This window comes from Carassius gibelio, chromosome A6 (assembly GCF_023724105.1).
Source record: "Carassius gibelio isolate Cgi1373 ecotype wild population from Czech Republic chromosome A6, carGib1.2-hapl.c, whole genome shotgun sequence".
Lineage (NCBI taxonomy): Eukaryota > Metazoa > Chordata > Actinopteri > Cypriniformes > Cyprinidae > Carassius > Carassius gibelio.
This window is the reverse complement of record NC_068376.1, coordinates 22,218,947-22,234,804: the sequence shown is the minus strand read 5'-3', so window position 1 is coordinate 22,234,804 and position 15,858 is coordinate 22,218,947. Positions and strand designations below refer to the sequence as shown.

The window sequence follows — 15,858 nt, the reverse complement described above, 5'->3', positions numbered from 1 at the left end:
TTTGTCTTTCTTTTTTTTTTCACCTTTATTTATTTATTTATTCAAAAAAAAAAACTTGTTATATGTGTGTGTTTTTTTTGTTTGTATGTTTTTTAGTGGCTTTGTTTAGACCATGTTATTTCTCCTTAAATGTGTCCTCATGTTGTTCAACGAGAGATGTTGAATGTACCCTGCAGCATAATTTAGAAAAGCTTTTAATCTGTCTCATGATGTAACTTGATTAGCTTGCCACCCTCAGTCTGTCTTGTTTGTTTACCTCTGAAGTGTGGTCTGAGATGGTGTTGCCACTGAGTATTCTCAAGCTAACAAGCAGGATCAGTGACGGACACACACACACACACACACAAAACTACAGGATCCTAGAAAGACAAAAATAGGTATAGCTAAATGCTAAGAAAACTGGAAGAAAAGACCACAAAAAAAAAAAAGACATAAACTGCAAAATACTCTGAGTAGAAAAAGAAGGATGAATGCAATTAATCTGTCTGACAAAAGAAGTCATTATACCTTCAATAGAAAGAAAGGGAGTAGGAAGAAAAAGTAGAGATTTGCTTTACAGGCGTCCAGTTGATTGATGAAGTCCAAGCAGCCAAGATAAAATGTGGGAGAGAGAGAAAGGGCTTGGGCTTACTGCTGTGGAAATGTCGGGTTAGAACAGGATGAACCCAGAAAAATAGCGAGGTGTCAAGTATAGGGTGGTCAGTCAGTCTTTGAAGAAAATATAAATGAACATGTTAAATATATGGCCAAAAAGTATGGGCACTGAAACAGTCACTCGTTTGTGCAATATGCAATAATAGGGATTCAGACCTTTTCTGCTATAGCAGCTTCCTCTCTGCAGTCAGTTTCTTCTGCATTCTCCTCTTTAAGATTAGGGGCATTAGCATGCCCATTCAAAAAAATAAAAAATAAATAAACGTATATTTGCTTAATACTATACAGTATATACTTGTTAGTGGGTTTAACTAAAAAAGTGATACCTATTAATTCAAATTGGGTGCATGTTTACTTTGTATGTAGCATGTATTATTTAACATGACTAAATCTACATGACTTTATATATAGTTATAGAAACTCATGACTATATTTAGTTATAGTCAGTCAATAGTCCATGTAGAATTATTTTAACATCATTATCTTCCACACAGTTAGACACCCTTTTCATTAAAATTCTTAAAATAAATAAATAGAATTAGATAAATAAAATAAAAAATTAAATCTTGTTCAAAAGATTGGGGTCCTTAAGACTTTTAATGCATTTAATCAGCAAAGATGAATTCAGCTAACCACAACTAACCATAACTTTTCCAATAAATAGCGTTGAAGAATGCAGTGACACTGAAGAATGGCTGTTGAAATTTTTACTTGAAAAGTTATTTTATTGTAATAATACTTCACAATATTACTGTTTTGCTATATATTTTGTTTTTTACCCAATAAATTCAGCCTGGTTAATCATAAGAATCTTCATTCGCCCTTCTTACCAACCCCAAACCTTTAAACAGTTTTAAGTGTTCTATTGAGAATAATAAAATTATATTCAAAATTAATAGTTGGAAAAGATCGGGAAAATTGGAATTTAGTAGGGGAATGAGCAAAGAAGTACTAAATACACCAAACAGGCAGTCTACAATCATTCTGCTCTTCCCACCCACCCTGGGCACCATCACTGATAAGTACAGAAAATACAGCATTATTGTCATTTCAACATTCAGAGAGTTATGTCATTCTTATCCATTGCAAAAACAGACAAGAGAAACAAGAAAACTAATGTTGCTAAAATGGAGCCAAGCAGTTCAGGAAAGAGTGCCATTTTGAAATGCATATTTCCTTCACAGGCTTTTCTGACTGAGGCAGGCAGTCATTTAACTAAGAGTTACTGTATCTGGGAAGTCAGGTGAAGATAATCACTGTGGCCAGCAACAGCAGAGGAAAAAGGAATGTAGTGTGAAATTTCTGTCTGAAATAGATGAAGCTTGCTTGTTGCCATAGAAACACTTGCAAAACAGGAGCACAGTCACAGGTTCTCTGAGGCAACTCTAAATGTCCATGCAAGAGTAGAGCCAAGAATGTCTACGCTTCTGAGAGTGTTTGAGTATTTGTGTGGGTGGCATGTTTTTTTAATTTGCAGGTGTCACTGTTCCTATCAAAAACAGCAGACTGACTTCAGCATCTGGACAGGTGTCAGATTGAAAGAAAAAATAATAATAAAGCCATACAATAGTGTTGTTGTTTTTTCTTTCTGTTAAAAACAATAACGGTGATCTATTGTGGTATTAAAGTATTGCATTACTTCAGTTTCTCTCATATTGCCTGTTTTAAAATACTGCCTTCATAGAGCATTTCAAGCCTAGCTAGGCACTAGATAGGCAGCCTAGTGAGGCAGCTTATTATGTTTTAGAGCAGAGTTGTTCTATTACACCTGTCCAATAGCAACCCGTGCAATGGAGTCTTAGATAGAACTTAATAATGTCTGCTCAGTGAAGTGGCATCACATAATTTGCTTAGAGACAAAAATAACAGTATTTTGTATTCAGCAGCGATATCAAACTACATTTTACACATGCTAACAATGTCAGCATACAGTTTAGATGGTTTAGCTCATATTTTTCATTAGCAAGCATTTCCCTTGTTACTAGGTTTTCCATCTAATATCTTTTGGTTGTGCAGGAATAACAACGGTATTAACCATGACAACGCTGAGCACAGTGGCACGGACATCACTACCCAGGGTCTCGTACGTCACAGCAATGGATCTTTTCGTCACTGTCTGTTTCCTGTTTGTTTTCGCGGCTCTCATGGAGTATGCCACACTCAATTATTACTCCTACAGTGCTCGCAGACCAACCTGCAACAAGACGAAAAGATCGGTGAGCACAATGTTCTGCATTAATCAAAGCTAGGAGAAAGCTATGCATCATGTTCATACAATGTGTAAGGGATGTTTTCATTTGCGGGCTCTAATTGTGGACTCCTGATCTTCTGAACACTTTTCAAAGGTTTCATCTTTATGCTTAAATGAAAACTAAAATCTTAGTTTTAAATAGAGTGGAATAATGCAAGAGGCATTGAAGTAGAAACAGTACGGTTTGGCACTTCTTTTCAAAAGTTAGGGTTTGTCTTTTGCAGGGGTTTGTCTTTCTGGCATTGATGTGCAAGGTAAGTCATTAAATCATCTTGGTTATGTACATAAACCTTGTTCCCTAAAGGAGTTCTACATTATGTCAACACTGACATCTTAACAGAACATCTAAACATGAACATTGGCGAGTGAAATTTGCATGCCCAACCACTCCCCCTTACACACAGGTACAGTATATAAGAGGGGGGCGTTCATCCACTCATTCAGGTTGTGCTGAGGAGGTGCCATTCAGCAGTGCCCCATCATGAGCCCAGTAGTCTTTCGTTCTGAAAGGGGACTGAAAACCGTATTTACAGCAAGGTAGGTCACAGCTGCTGTTCCTTTACCCAGAGTTAAGAAAGAGGGCTTCAGCTCTCTCAATTCCAGCTGTGACCAGTTGTCATACACTAGGGAAACGTGCCTAAGTCCATGTGGAGAAGGACACTACAGAGATCACATCCTGCCCAAAGGAAGGTATGTGGAGAGTACCCATATGAACTGACCGGCAAGACAGTACTACATATGACATAAGTCTCTGTATAAGGTCCTGCCTGAAAAGGGGAGGAACTGTTACCAAAGCAGAGACAAAGTAATTCTGTCAAGGGAAGACACAGGTTTACTAACAGGGAAACTGTACCATGAAGAATACACACACCAGAAGGTAATCAGTACAGGGGCTGACCAAAGGGGTAAGCAAACACAAGTACTGAGCCTGCCGTCAGGCTCCTCCGCTGAGCCTTGTAGCCAAAGTGGGGTTGAAGGATGCTTAGTCCAGGGTATGTCAGATGAGGAACATGGCTGTAGGGATAAATCTTCCAAGCTGGTCTTCCTGCCACTTTCCTGTTCTTAAACTGGTTAAACCCAGAGGCTGTAAAACTTCACAAGGTGTCAGGTGTCGCCAGAGACAGTTTATAAGAGACATGCCACTTCCTCAATCCTCAATTCAACTATAAAAGGAAAACCCGTAACGGCAAAGATGGAGGCTATGTGCACATGTCCCGCCACTCCCGCTGGAAAGCCAATCATCTGCTTTTAACAGTCAAGCCTGGAAACATTTTAGTCTATCGTCTGTTTCCACTGACGAATGCGCAAAGTTGAGGAGCCTTTGCCAAGATGGCGGCCGAGTGGCACGACTTGCCTGAAAGGGCTTTGGTGTCGCCCAGCCCGCGGCTCTACAAATATCTGCTAAAGAGGCGCCATGCACCAGCACCCAGATGGAGGCATACTCAGAGTGGAGTAAGCCCCTCATTCCTAAGGGAAATGGTTCACCTTGTTTTTGGTACACCAAGTACCAGAACACCAACAGGACACAGCAGTATAAGGGCTGGATCTGCCTTCTCCAAAGGAAGTGCTTGCAAGTTCACAGCCTGGTACTGGAAAGGAGTGGTGGGAATTTTGGGCATTTATCCAGGCCATGGTCTCAGGATACCATGAGAGTCAGCCAGCCAGAATCCAAGGCACACTTTGCTGACTAAAAATCATTCCAGGTCCTACACCCTCTTGATGGAGGTGTGTGCATTCAGAAGTTCTGTCTTAAGAGACAGGATGTGTTTGATGGTCTCTGTCTGTTTTCAGTCTGTCTGAGAAAGCATGACAGTGTTGTCAGAAAGGCCGGATAGGAGCATTGAGAAAGTGCACTTTGTCTGCATCCCACATCTGTGCAAAGTTCAGCCAGAGATGGCACTCCTGGACCACCAAAGTGGACATCGCCTGGCTAAGGATCTACGATGCGACCTTATTAACACAGAGGCAAAGTCGGCCCCCATGCACAATTCCTGCATCAACCTCAGCTCAGAACTACCCTGTGTAATATAGTGCTTTGACCTGATGTTTTTGTAGGATGGCCATCGCATGCAGGGTGGAGGCGGCCTGTCCAATGGTGAGTAAGTTTGAGCTTTAAGCAAAAGCTGACATCAGCTCATATACCCGTGTGTAGGAGGAAGTGATTGGGCATGCAAATTCCACTCGCCAGTGTTCATTGTCCTGTTTTTTATTACTCAGAGGTGTTTGGGACTCCCAGGTGAGACCCCTTATGTTAACAAAATGTCTAACGTGACTGACTGAAAGGGAACATTACTTTCCCTTTCAAATACATGAAATGTCTGTTAAGTGTGCTAATGCCTTTTAAGACAGAATCGATCGTTATACTTTATAATTTCCTCACAATATCGGGATGTATTATTACTATCCAGTGTAAACTGACAAAAGTCACTTTTCCTATGTATTTGATATAGGTGATCTCATTATGGTATGGTATGGAAATATGATTTCCTTAGGCTGACGTTGTTAGTCTTTGTCTATGTGTGTAATGTGATGCTAAATTATGGTTGAGCAAGCACATCTTACTTTATATTCATTGTGTTTCTCCGGTGACAGTCTCTGCAGGTTAAGTTTTCCCACTCGCTCGCCGATCACTCATTTTGATTAGATCTTATCTCTGCTGAGAAGCACGGATAATTACCATAGCAATTTTACACAAAACAAATATTACCCTATAGGTGATCTCACACAGATTATCATTCAGTGCTGTAATTATCATGCTTTGCTAGTTATGTCACAATAATGAGATGAATAACTGTTGGAGAGTTTTCGTTGTGTGGTCTAAAAGGGTTCAGTTGAAGGATTTAGACAACCACACTCAGATTTTAAAGTCATCGTACCTGCCCCTGAGAAATTGATGCTGCAATTGACTTGTCCACTGGAGTGAACGCTGTTAGTTCAAGTGAGCGGGAATCTCTTAGAAGCCATCATGATCTTATGTTTTGATTGACAGCCCACTCTGAAGGATTTGTTTGCTCACGGCATAGATTACATTCACAAGCATACACTTCAATTAAACTTTCAATCCTTTTGGATGCAATTTTGTATACAGTCCAAATGTATGACTCCATTGATGATTTGCAGTCACACAAAAAACAATCTTCAAAAGCCCTTCACACAAAAAACAATCTTCAAAAGCCCTTCACACAAAAAACAATCAACGAAAGCCCTTCAAATTCTAAAAGGATGTTGTTTTTGTCCAACAGAACTACTCCGTACTGGATGTGGGTCCTCCTCCCACGGTCATCACACTCAACAACTCCATGTACTGGCAGGAGTTTGATGATGCCTGTGTTTATGAGTGCCTGGACGGAAAAGACTGCCAGAGTTTCTTCTGCTGCTACGAAGAGTGCAAAGATGGAGCGTGGCGAAAGGGCCGTGTGCATATAGACATTTTGGAACTCGATGCATACTCTCGTGTCTTCTTTCCCACCTCTTTTCTATTATTCAATATTGTCTACTGGGTAGGCTACTTGTATCTTTAGCGTTCCCACACACCTCACTACACAAAGAACTTGACTTTTGGGTTTGTCATAGCAGACACAAAGAACAGACTGAACCATGACTTTTCAAGGTACTGGGGAAAAAAAAGAGCGGATACTGGTCATCAGAGTTGAGCTGTGGTGATTCAAGGACTTTTCCAGTAGGAGATGAAAATTAGACAATGCTACAGGAACCGAAAGCTACAGAAGATATATCAAAACACTTAAAACCAGGCTGTTTTTATATGGTCAAGAAGAATATCGCCACAAGCTCTTTAAGTGGCTGCAGTTCTCTTTGCCTTCTGTTCTTCAGGTACCAGGGAAAAAAAGATTCACAATTTTCCTCTCAACACAATCTCTTCTTTTTATGGGTGAGAGAGCAGCTGTAAGGAGTCAAGTAGTGAAAAATCCTTAGGCCAAGACAGCGTGAGAAGAAAATGCCTTGCATAGCATGACCCTCTGACTTTTGGTGTCCCTAACAACCCTGGTAGATTGTTCACTGTCATCTAGCCATCAGTCAAAACCAGAACGGCTTTCATGTAAGCGTAGCTTGCAGAGCCAAATAAAGTGCCTTCCAGTGGAGGAGAAGCCATCAGGCAGAGAAATCTTAGAAATGATGGCAGGAGCATCATCTGGTCTTGACTGACTGCTGATGGTTTTATTTTGGAGTTTTGTTATTCAAGCTTTAGTTATAGTCAGTCATTATTTTGACGCATTTAACATGTCTAAATGCATCATCACTGCATGATATATGATAGTATTAAGCTGTACCCTGAATCAGCACAATAATGGCAAGAGAGAAGAACCATTTTAAAATATTTGGATTATTAATAAGTATGTAGATTGCAAAAATGTTTCCCTACATTAATGCTAATATTTGTATTGCACATTTTTCAACACAACAGAGAGGTTAATTAAAGGTTAAATTAATATATTATATAATACATTATATTTTATTTTGAAATGCCTAAAGTCTATTAGCATCAATCTATTATTTTTATAAATTGCATATATAGAATGGATCATAAGTTCCATAGAATCTCACCCTTCAGTTCAGCCTGAGTTGGCACAATAGTTGATATTCATGTTTACACCAAGCATAGCTAAATCAAAACCACCCAAAGGAAATCAAGGAAAGTGAGTGTCTCTGGTTCTTTGTAGGCACATTTGTATTATCTACAGATTTTATTTCTCTCTTGGAGTTGCATCTACCGCCCATCCTATGATGTGGCAATACATTTGACACTGCAGGTTGCAAATCATTGCATTTACTGTAGGATAGTTCATTCAAAAAGTAAATTCTGTCATCCTTTATTCACTCTCATATACTGTACAATAGGTTTTCCAGTAGTCAAGGCTGTGCTTTTCCATGCAGTGAAATTGGGTAATACTTTTTGAAAAAAGAAAAATCATACAGGTTTGGAGCGACATGAGGGTGAGTAGATACTGGCAGGTTTTATTTATTTATTTTTGAGTGACATATCTATTTAGTAATAAAAAGGAATGTCCAAAAAAAAAAAAAAAAACTAAATTCTAATGATCAGGAACACTTTTCACACGTTTCAAATGGTTAACATTAGTTAATGCAATATGTTCCACTGAAGTAACAATGAACAACATTTAAATTAACTATTTAAATTATACAACTTGAAATGTAAAAAATAATTGGTATGTATAAATTAAAATGAACTTGGATTAATAAATGCAGGAAGTGTATCTTACTGTTAGTCTATAATACCTAATGCATTAGTTTATGTTTGTGAATTACAGTTTGTTGTAAAGTGCTATCAAACAATCTTCAGCACACTGCAGTACGACACCCTACATAATCACTGTGTTCATTACCGAACTGGAATTCACAATAAGAGTTGTTACTGAGTTGCCTTAGGGTCACCTGCACAAAGATACTGTGAGATGATCCATTCAAGAAAGACAGAAGGATCACTTCAAATTGCAGTCATTACCAAAGGATTCACGCTAGCTGAAAACACTGAGGCAATCTCAAACCCTTAGTTTTTTTTTTTATTATTAATTATTTTGTAGTCATGATCTTCATTATCACTATTATCTCATGGGTAATATGTTAATGCATGATGCACATCAGAGGCAATATTATTGTTATTTTCTTCCTCATAGATTGTAGTCCCCCCCACCCCCACCCCCACTTTCTTTTTAATGGAGCATTTTTCAATCTGAACCACTGTGGTGGGCTGTGGATTCTACTATTCTGGCACCAGCTCTAATACACCTGGCCTACAGAAGGTATCAACATTTAATCAATCAAGTAATTCCATCTGTCAGTATGGGCAGTATGGCAAACTTTAGTGTTTGAAGTCACATTTTTATTTGATTCATATTTGTACTCAGTTTGTGCCAAGCATCTTTGTAATGAAATATTTTTAAGGATTGTCTGTTAATTATGTTCTGAATAACCAGAAATGTGCTGTGATTTGCTGCCAAGCTGATTCTACTCTTGCATTTCATGATGCTATAATAATAATATTTTTTTATTTTTTTATTTTTTTGTGGCTTCTTGAAGGTGTTGAACTGTTTCGCAATTCTGTTTGATGATAATCTGTGAGTGCTTCAACGTTGTTATTGCGGCTGTTAATTTTGTTTGACGTACAATAATTATTAGCTGTTAATTTATAGTGGTGCTAGAGCTTCAAACTGACCTTTGTTCGAGTTCAACCATCATTCGAGAGCAGTGGTTTTTGCTCTTCACCCCCAAGGAATAAGACTTTGCCAAAAAGTCATGTTAGTTACCTAAAGCCATATGCTGGAATTAAATCTAATTATACTGCTTTTTATAGTGGCCTAATAATGATATTAATTCCAATGACGAAGTACTCCGAGGAAGGAAATAGAAAATCTTGTGCATTAGCCCTTGATGTATTTCAAGCTTATTTGGTCGTATTTTGTCACTACTACATATCGTTCTTCCCCATTCAAGCCAGGGGGTCTTTTTAGTGCAACAAATACAATGTTTAGTTGTTTTTGTTTTGTTTTTCTTCACAAAGAGAAAAAGAAATTACACATTCAAGTGACCTTTAAAAGGGTGGATATGCTATCTTTAATTATATAACGTATTCACTGAAGACTCCGTACCCTATAGCATCCTTCTAGCCACTGGGCAGACCAGATAAATCTGGTTTAAAAGCGGTCATCGGTTAATTTTACTTTCTTTTACATCCTTGGAATTTACATATAAGTAATAAAAACTTCAAACTGCAGGTCAACTGTTAAAGGCTGAATGCCAAAGAAATCTCATTCACTGATCTGCTATGAAGATGGCTCCTCCCATTCATATCATTCATTTTGCTCAATAATGTTGTTGGGATTTGTTTATGCATTACAGTACAGTCAATTACACTGTAATTCCTCACCTTTTAAAGTGTCCGAAACCCTTTTGTTTCAAATGGTCAGATTAGTAGCAATCTTTGAATACATTAATCTCAGTGGCCTGTACTGTTCTGGGGAATAGTCTTAAAATATAACCACCGTACCGATAGCGATAATAATATTGATAATAAAAACTCTTTTTTTTTATTGCCCCACTAATGCAGACACATGTTGTGCACCTCTTTTTCACATTAACACACAACCTTTCATTGTAGATTACTGCTTTGTGTTTAAAATGACAATTTGGTGTGTATTTTTCATGTTTCTATGGTTTGTGAGTGCTCACAATGTGCAGTGTTGTCAGTGGGGTTGTCTTTTGGATTTGGTAATAGAGGGTGTCTGTGAGTTTTTTGGCCTGTCTATAAACTCATTTCTATTTCTTGTGCTATTTTCATAAATGTAGTTCTTTTTATAATTGAATTGTAAAGTGCAGAGTTGAATCAGAGGATGTGAAATTAAAGTTTGTTTTCTTTTTTTCCCATTTCTGTATATCACTGCAATCTTACCTGCACTTTATAAGTGACTTAGTTCAATGTATTTACAACAAATTAAAAGTATTTTGTAAGTATGAGCAAGTTTCTTTGGCTAGCTGGAAGATTTTACTGTTTTTATTCATTCGTCTTTTTTATTCAACACTGGAATTAATGGAACATGGTCCAGTAAGACTGATGTAAGAGAATGTTTTAGAGTCTATTTTATATTGATTTCTGCCCCTGCAGCTGTCAATAACAGCCTCAGTGCCTGAGTATCAAAATATTATTAATATTCAGTGCTATCAACCCGATTAAAGGGATAGTGCACTCAAAAATGTATATTCATAGTCATTATTGATTCAGCTGTTGGTTCCTTTGAGTTGAATCTTTTCAATGAATCAGTTGAATCAGTTTGATGTTTAAAGCATAAAGGCCATACTGGTTTGTTACGACATGAGGGTGAATGAATAATGGTTCTTTTGCGGTGAACTATTCCTTTAAAAACACTGCCTGGTAGAAAGCAACATCTGCGTTTTAATGTGTTCTTGATGCTGTGCAGCTTACTCAGCAGTAGATGACAGATCAAACTGAATCTCAGCTAAAAGCAAAGCACAAATAAAAGTGCAAAAATCTTATTTTCTGAGAGAAAATAAACAATGAGAACATCAGAAGAAGTAAGTGCACAAAACTGGGGATTTAAAAGTAGGTTAATGCTGTACGTGTTGCATATGCATCCACTAAAGCCCCCCGCTCTCAAAATAATTCATTGAGCATTACCAACTTTGTTCGTAGTATTTGTGAAATGCACAGGGAGGCTGACTACATTTATAATGTCACAGATCAGATTCCCTGGGCAAATGAATGCATGATACATGACGTCAAAATAAGAGATAATGATGTATCTGACATTTCATCTGAAAGACTGTCCAACTAAAGTTCAGTAACCCTGGAGAGACATGATATTACATATTGTTAATCACTTTTTATTTTATTTTTTTAAAGGCAAAGGCAATATCAAATGGCATTTGTAATATGACAAATGTTATAGAGGGCTCACTAACTATAGCCTATATAGGCCCCTTGAAATTGCTGAGCGTCACATGCTTATTTAATTTGTGGCTGTCTCTCTGTAGAATGGAATAACACTGCTAACATAAATCCTCCCTAAATTTTAGCTTGCTGTTTATACAGACAGGTGTGGCCGTCTAAGTAAAAACAATATGTAATGTAGCAAGCAAATTAGAAATGAAAATTCATTTAGACATCTGGAATTGGCTTTTTTTTTTTAAAAAAAAGATGTTCTTCCTCCCTCTATTCTGATGAGGACTGAATCTCTCCACCACAAAACTTGGAATGGTTGCTATGGGAACGTTGTTCTTCTGTGTGTAATGAAGTGAAGCCAAAGATGAGAGATGACTGATTTGGAACTGGAGTGTCTGACCTACTTTTTAAAGACATTTTAACTCTTTGTCTAACTCACATGCCATTTGTCATAATCACTCAACTCTTGCTAATGATAATTTTGCAGAGGTTATATCACATTGACCATTAAGATATCTCAGATATGTTTTCCCGTCAACATTTATAAATGAGACATCAAGAGATTTGTATTCAATGTAATATTATAGATTACTAGCTTAAAATTTCCCTCACCCAATTTCCAGGTTTTTGCTAAAGTTTTCATGTAAAATGTGAATGTTCATGACACATTATAGGGGATAATGACATTGTCCACAACCTGAAAATTAAAGGGGATCATTTGTATGTAAAAATAGTTATATTCTATTTTAATAAGCAAGAAGTCGTGTTTTGGGAAAAACACTGAAAACAGACATTTTATTTTTTTAAAGACACAATTTCCATTTTATTAAGAATAATACAAAAACTAAAACCAAGAGACCTTTGGTGAATAAAGCTATGTGAAATATAAAGTGTCTTGCATCAGTGTAATGACAAGGATCAGAACTCTAATGCATCATATTCATTTTAATATCAGAAAACGTCCTATGATGATCCTCCTTCAGACTGCACTGCATTATTGAACGCCTTTCCAAACATTTTTGCTGTTTTTGCAATGAATTAATTACAAAAAAAGTAAGTTATTCTGCTCTGTTTGGGAGATTAAAATATCCTCAGGCAATAATATTAACAGGTCAAGTCCTTCCTATCTCAGAATAACAGCTCATTTTTATTAACCTCACACATACTCCAAACCTTTGATATGTACACTCACTGTTCCTGCAGGGAATTCATTTGAATGTATAAATGATTTTATCGCTTTATATACTGTAAACACTTTTCTTTTTTCATGTCCATAACATATTAACACCTAAATAAAATATAAAATACTAATTTAAATTGCCCCAAAACCCTTTTAATCTCACAGTTTCAGTTGGCTAGAATTATGAATTATTAACTCTCCATTTGGCTTTTACTTTATGAAGTTTGTCTTCGTTGTCCCAGAACACAGTGCAGTGTTTTTGTAGGGGTGGTGAATTTTTACCTTTGTCATCCGCTTACAGACTGAACAGTGCGGAACACTTATTCGCTGAGAAACAGCATACATCTTTTATTAAAGTATGCACTCAGAATGAAACATTCATATGTCCCTCTAACCCAGGTACTGCAAGGGAGTATGTTTAATGTCTCAGCAATATTTGTTTTCTTTTTTTCATAGATATATAAAACTGCATTCTCCAATTGCTACCTACGCATAGCTTTCAGACAACTGAAAAAATATGGTGCTACTGTATGTATCGAACAAAGATAGGCTCATGATATTGTGAATGTTGCGAACATGAGAATTTCAAGTGTTTTGCAATCTAAAGAGCGACTCCAACTGAGTCAATGCACAAATAGCAGATAAAAATGACTCTTATGACATATTACCTGATTGTACTGACAGTACTACACATCAATATTGTATCTATGTCATTTGATTCAATTGATTCTGTGTTCATCTTAATGAAATTGATTCTTTAAAAAATAATTGCACTAGTCTTCATCTTCAGGCATATCTAAACACATACATTGCAATTCTCTATTTTCAACAACTCTTTGATAAGTTTGATAAATGTATATGATTAGGTTTGAGATAATTATTTAAAATACATTAAAGAATGGCTGATACTGACTCTTATGTTGTACACTTTTTCAGAAAAATTTGTATTATTATTATTATTATTATTATTATTATTATTATTATTATTATTATTATTAGAAAAAAAGATTCCACCAATTCATTGGGGTCCAAGCAGGAAGCAATTCCTTGGTACATTATGTCATAGTATAGATATACTGTAAATTGTTTCAATTATATATTTTTGTTCATAATTTTAATCCTAGATATCTATATTTGTATATTCAGTATATGATAAAGTATACAATTATAAGTATAAAATTCATGCATTCTTATTTTTAAAACATAATTTTTCTATGAAATATTTTAACATGCAAATATTTTTTGTCTTATTATTATGATGTGTACATTCAAGTCCTTGACATACACTTTTAATGAAAAATGTATATCAGTAAAAATCCTCAATACTGTATATCAGAATTGGTTTTTAAAATTGTATAAATGTTTTTTTTTTCTTCTTGTTATTTTTGCAACTCACATATTTACAATACATAACTGCATATTTAATAGATTGCTCCTGTTCATCATCTCATGAATCTAGTTTATCACTGACCCAGTTATTTCTGTAATTCATCCATCTGATTCAGAGTAACAGTGACATTATTTGGTCATTCTCTTTCCATCATTTTCACTGCTGTCACTTCCAGACTTCTAACACATGCTGCTGTATATTTTGATGAAGCCTGGTTTCCAGATTGGGTGATGGATGTTTGTGAATATAGCTGGACAGAACGTCACGGTCTGTCTCTCAGCTTTCCCATAACCAAGCATTCTGCCTCCATAGAAAAGCATGATGAAAGTCCATCAGCAGCAACAAGCCTCTACATGAAAAATGGTGCAGCGTTGTGTACGCTCCACAGATACAGCTGAGCTATAGGCGTCTCATCTATTAAGGTTATACTGCACTTCCTTCCCATCCCATAAAAGCTTTCACAGCTCAGTTGCTTAGCTTTCCAGCACTAAGAGCCTTCATTCAAGTCCCTCTTCTGTCACATCTATTAGAGGAGGAAAACATGACATTTGTCCACCCAGAGACAAATTTGCTCTAACAGAGCGACCAGTGTCACACAGGAGTTTTTTTTTTTTTTGGTTTTTGGTGTTCGTCTATTTGTGTATGAAAAAGGATTGAGTCTTCGAATGGATTGGGTCATTCTGTACTCCACATTTTAAACTCTATTAACACATTTTTAAAGCTTCAACACTCATTCAGCATTGCAAAATGTATGGGGAGCAATCAAAATCTACCCTTTTCTATTTAGTGAAGTCTCAACTAGCTATTGTTACCAAGGCAACAGGGAAGACAATGAGCAAATTGAATAAAGTCATGTCATGAAAAGTCAGAACAGGCACATTAATTTCCTGAGAGACATCTTCACTGAGAAACATGTCTAAAGGTTTGAACAGACATTTGCTGACCCGTTCAAATTGCAGGCTTTGTGCTTTATTGTAAATAAGATTTGACGAGAATAACCTTTTGTTTGATGGGAATGTTTTCCTTGCATGAAATGTTTCCATTCACTCATAATTTCTGAAAGAGACATACCAAATTAAAATAGTGCCACTGATTAGTGCAGTAATAGCAAGTTGGAGGTGAAAGTGGAAGTTGATTGTACAAGCATTATGTCATTATTGAAATAGTAAAGCACAGAAATTATTATAGTCATACTTTCAACCATTATCATCTCAAAAGTGGACGGTAAGTACCACTTCATAATTACATTTTAATTAGAAGAGTGTCTTTAAAAGTTTCTTTCTGAATATATAGTGATAACAGTAATAACACTTTAAACATTTTCTTTAGAGGACCTGCTTTTCTGTATTCCTCTGCAGAAGGTGAAAATCCAGTGAGGAACAAGAAAGAAAGAAAATGTTAGATTTGTTTTTCTGCTTTCTCTGGACTTTTCTCAGGAAGTTTTTCCTTTTTCAATACTAATGTGAGCAGCTTGACCCACGGAACGACAAATGTGTATTATTACATGTATGGTAAGTGAAAACATTAATGATTGCAGCTTTTAATACACATGCAATATGCTTGAGTGTTTTCCCTAATTGCTTATACTTTGAATTGTAATGGTTCAGTGGGAATTGTGAGCAATGATGAACCAGCCGACTAACTCTATCAAGGTCTAATTTTCTTTTGCTGATGTTGCTTGCTCAGTTTAGGACAATTGATCATTCTGCAGTACAACTCCCAGAACAGGGCAGAGAGAAAGCCATTGGGATCTTCAGTAAAATGTCTCATGGGATTTTCAGGTGGAACCTTCATGAAACTTAATAGGAGGAACAAAGTGTACAAAGTCAGTTGTATTTAAATTGTTTAAATTTAATTAACTCATTCAAGCTTCAGGTTACATGTGTTGTTAAATTAATCTTTAGAGAATTTATATATGAACAGAAGTACAGTAAATAATAAATAATAAA

The 15,858-nt window shown here is 36.4% G+C and overlaps 1 pseudogene; it reads left to right on the top strand.

The window, feature by feature from the left end:
• Nucleotides 1–7,348, top strand: part of LOC128015713 (gamma-aminobutyric acid receptor subunit gamma-3-like) — a 114,941-nt pseudogene extending 107,593 nt beyond the window's left edge.
• The last annotated feature ends 8,510 nt before the right edge of the window (nt 7,349–15,858 follow it).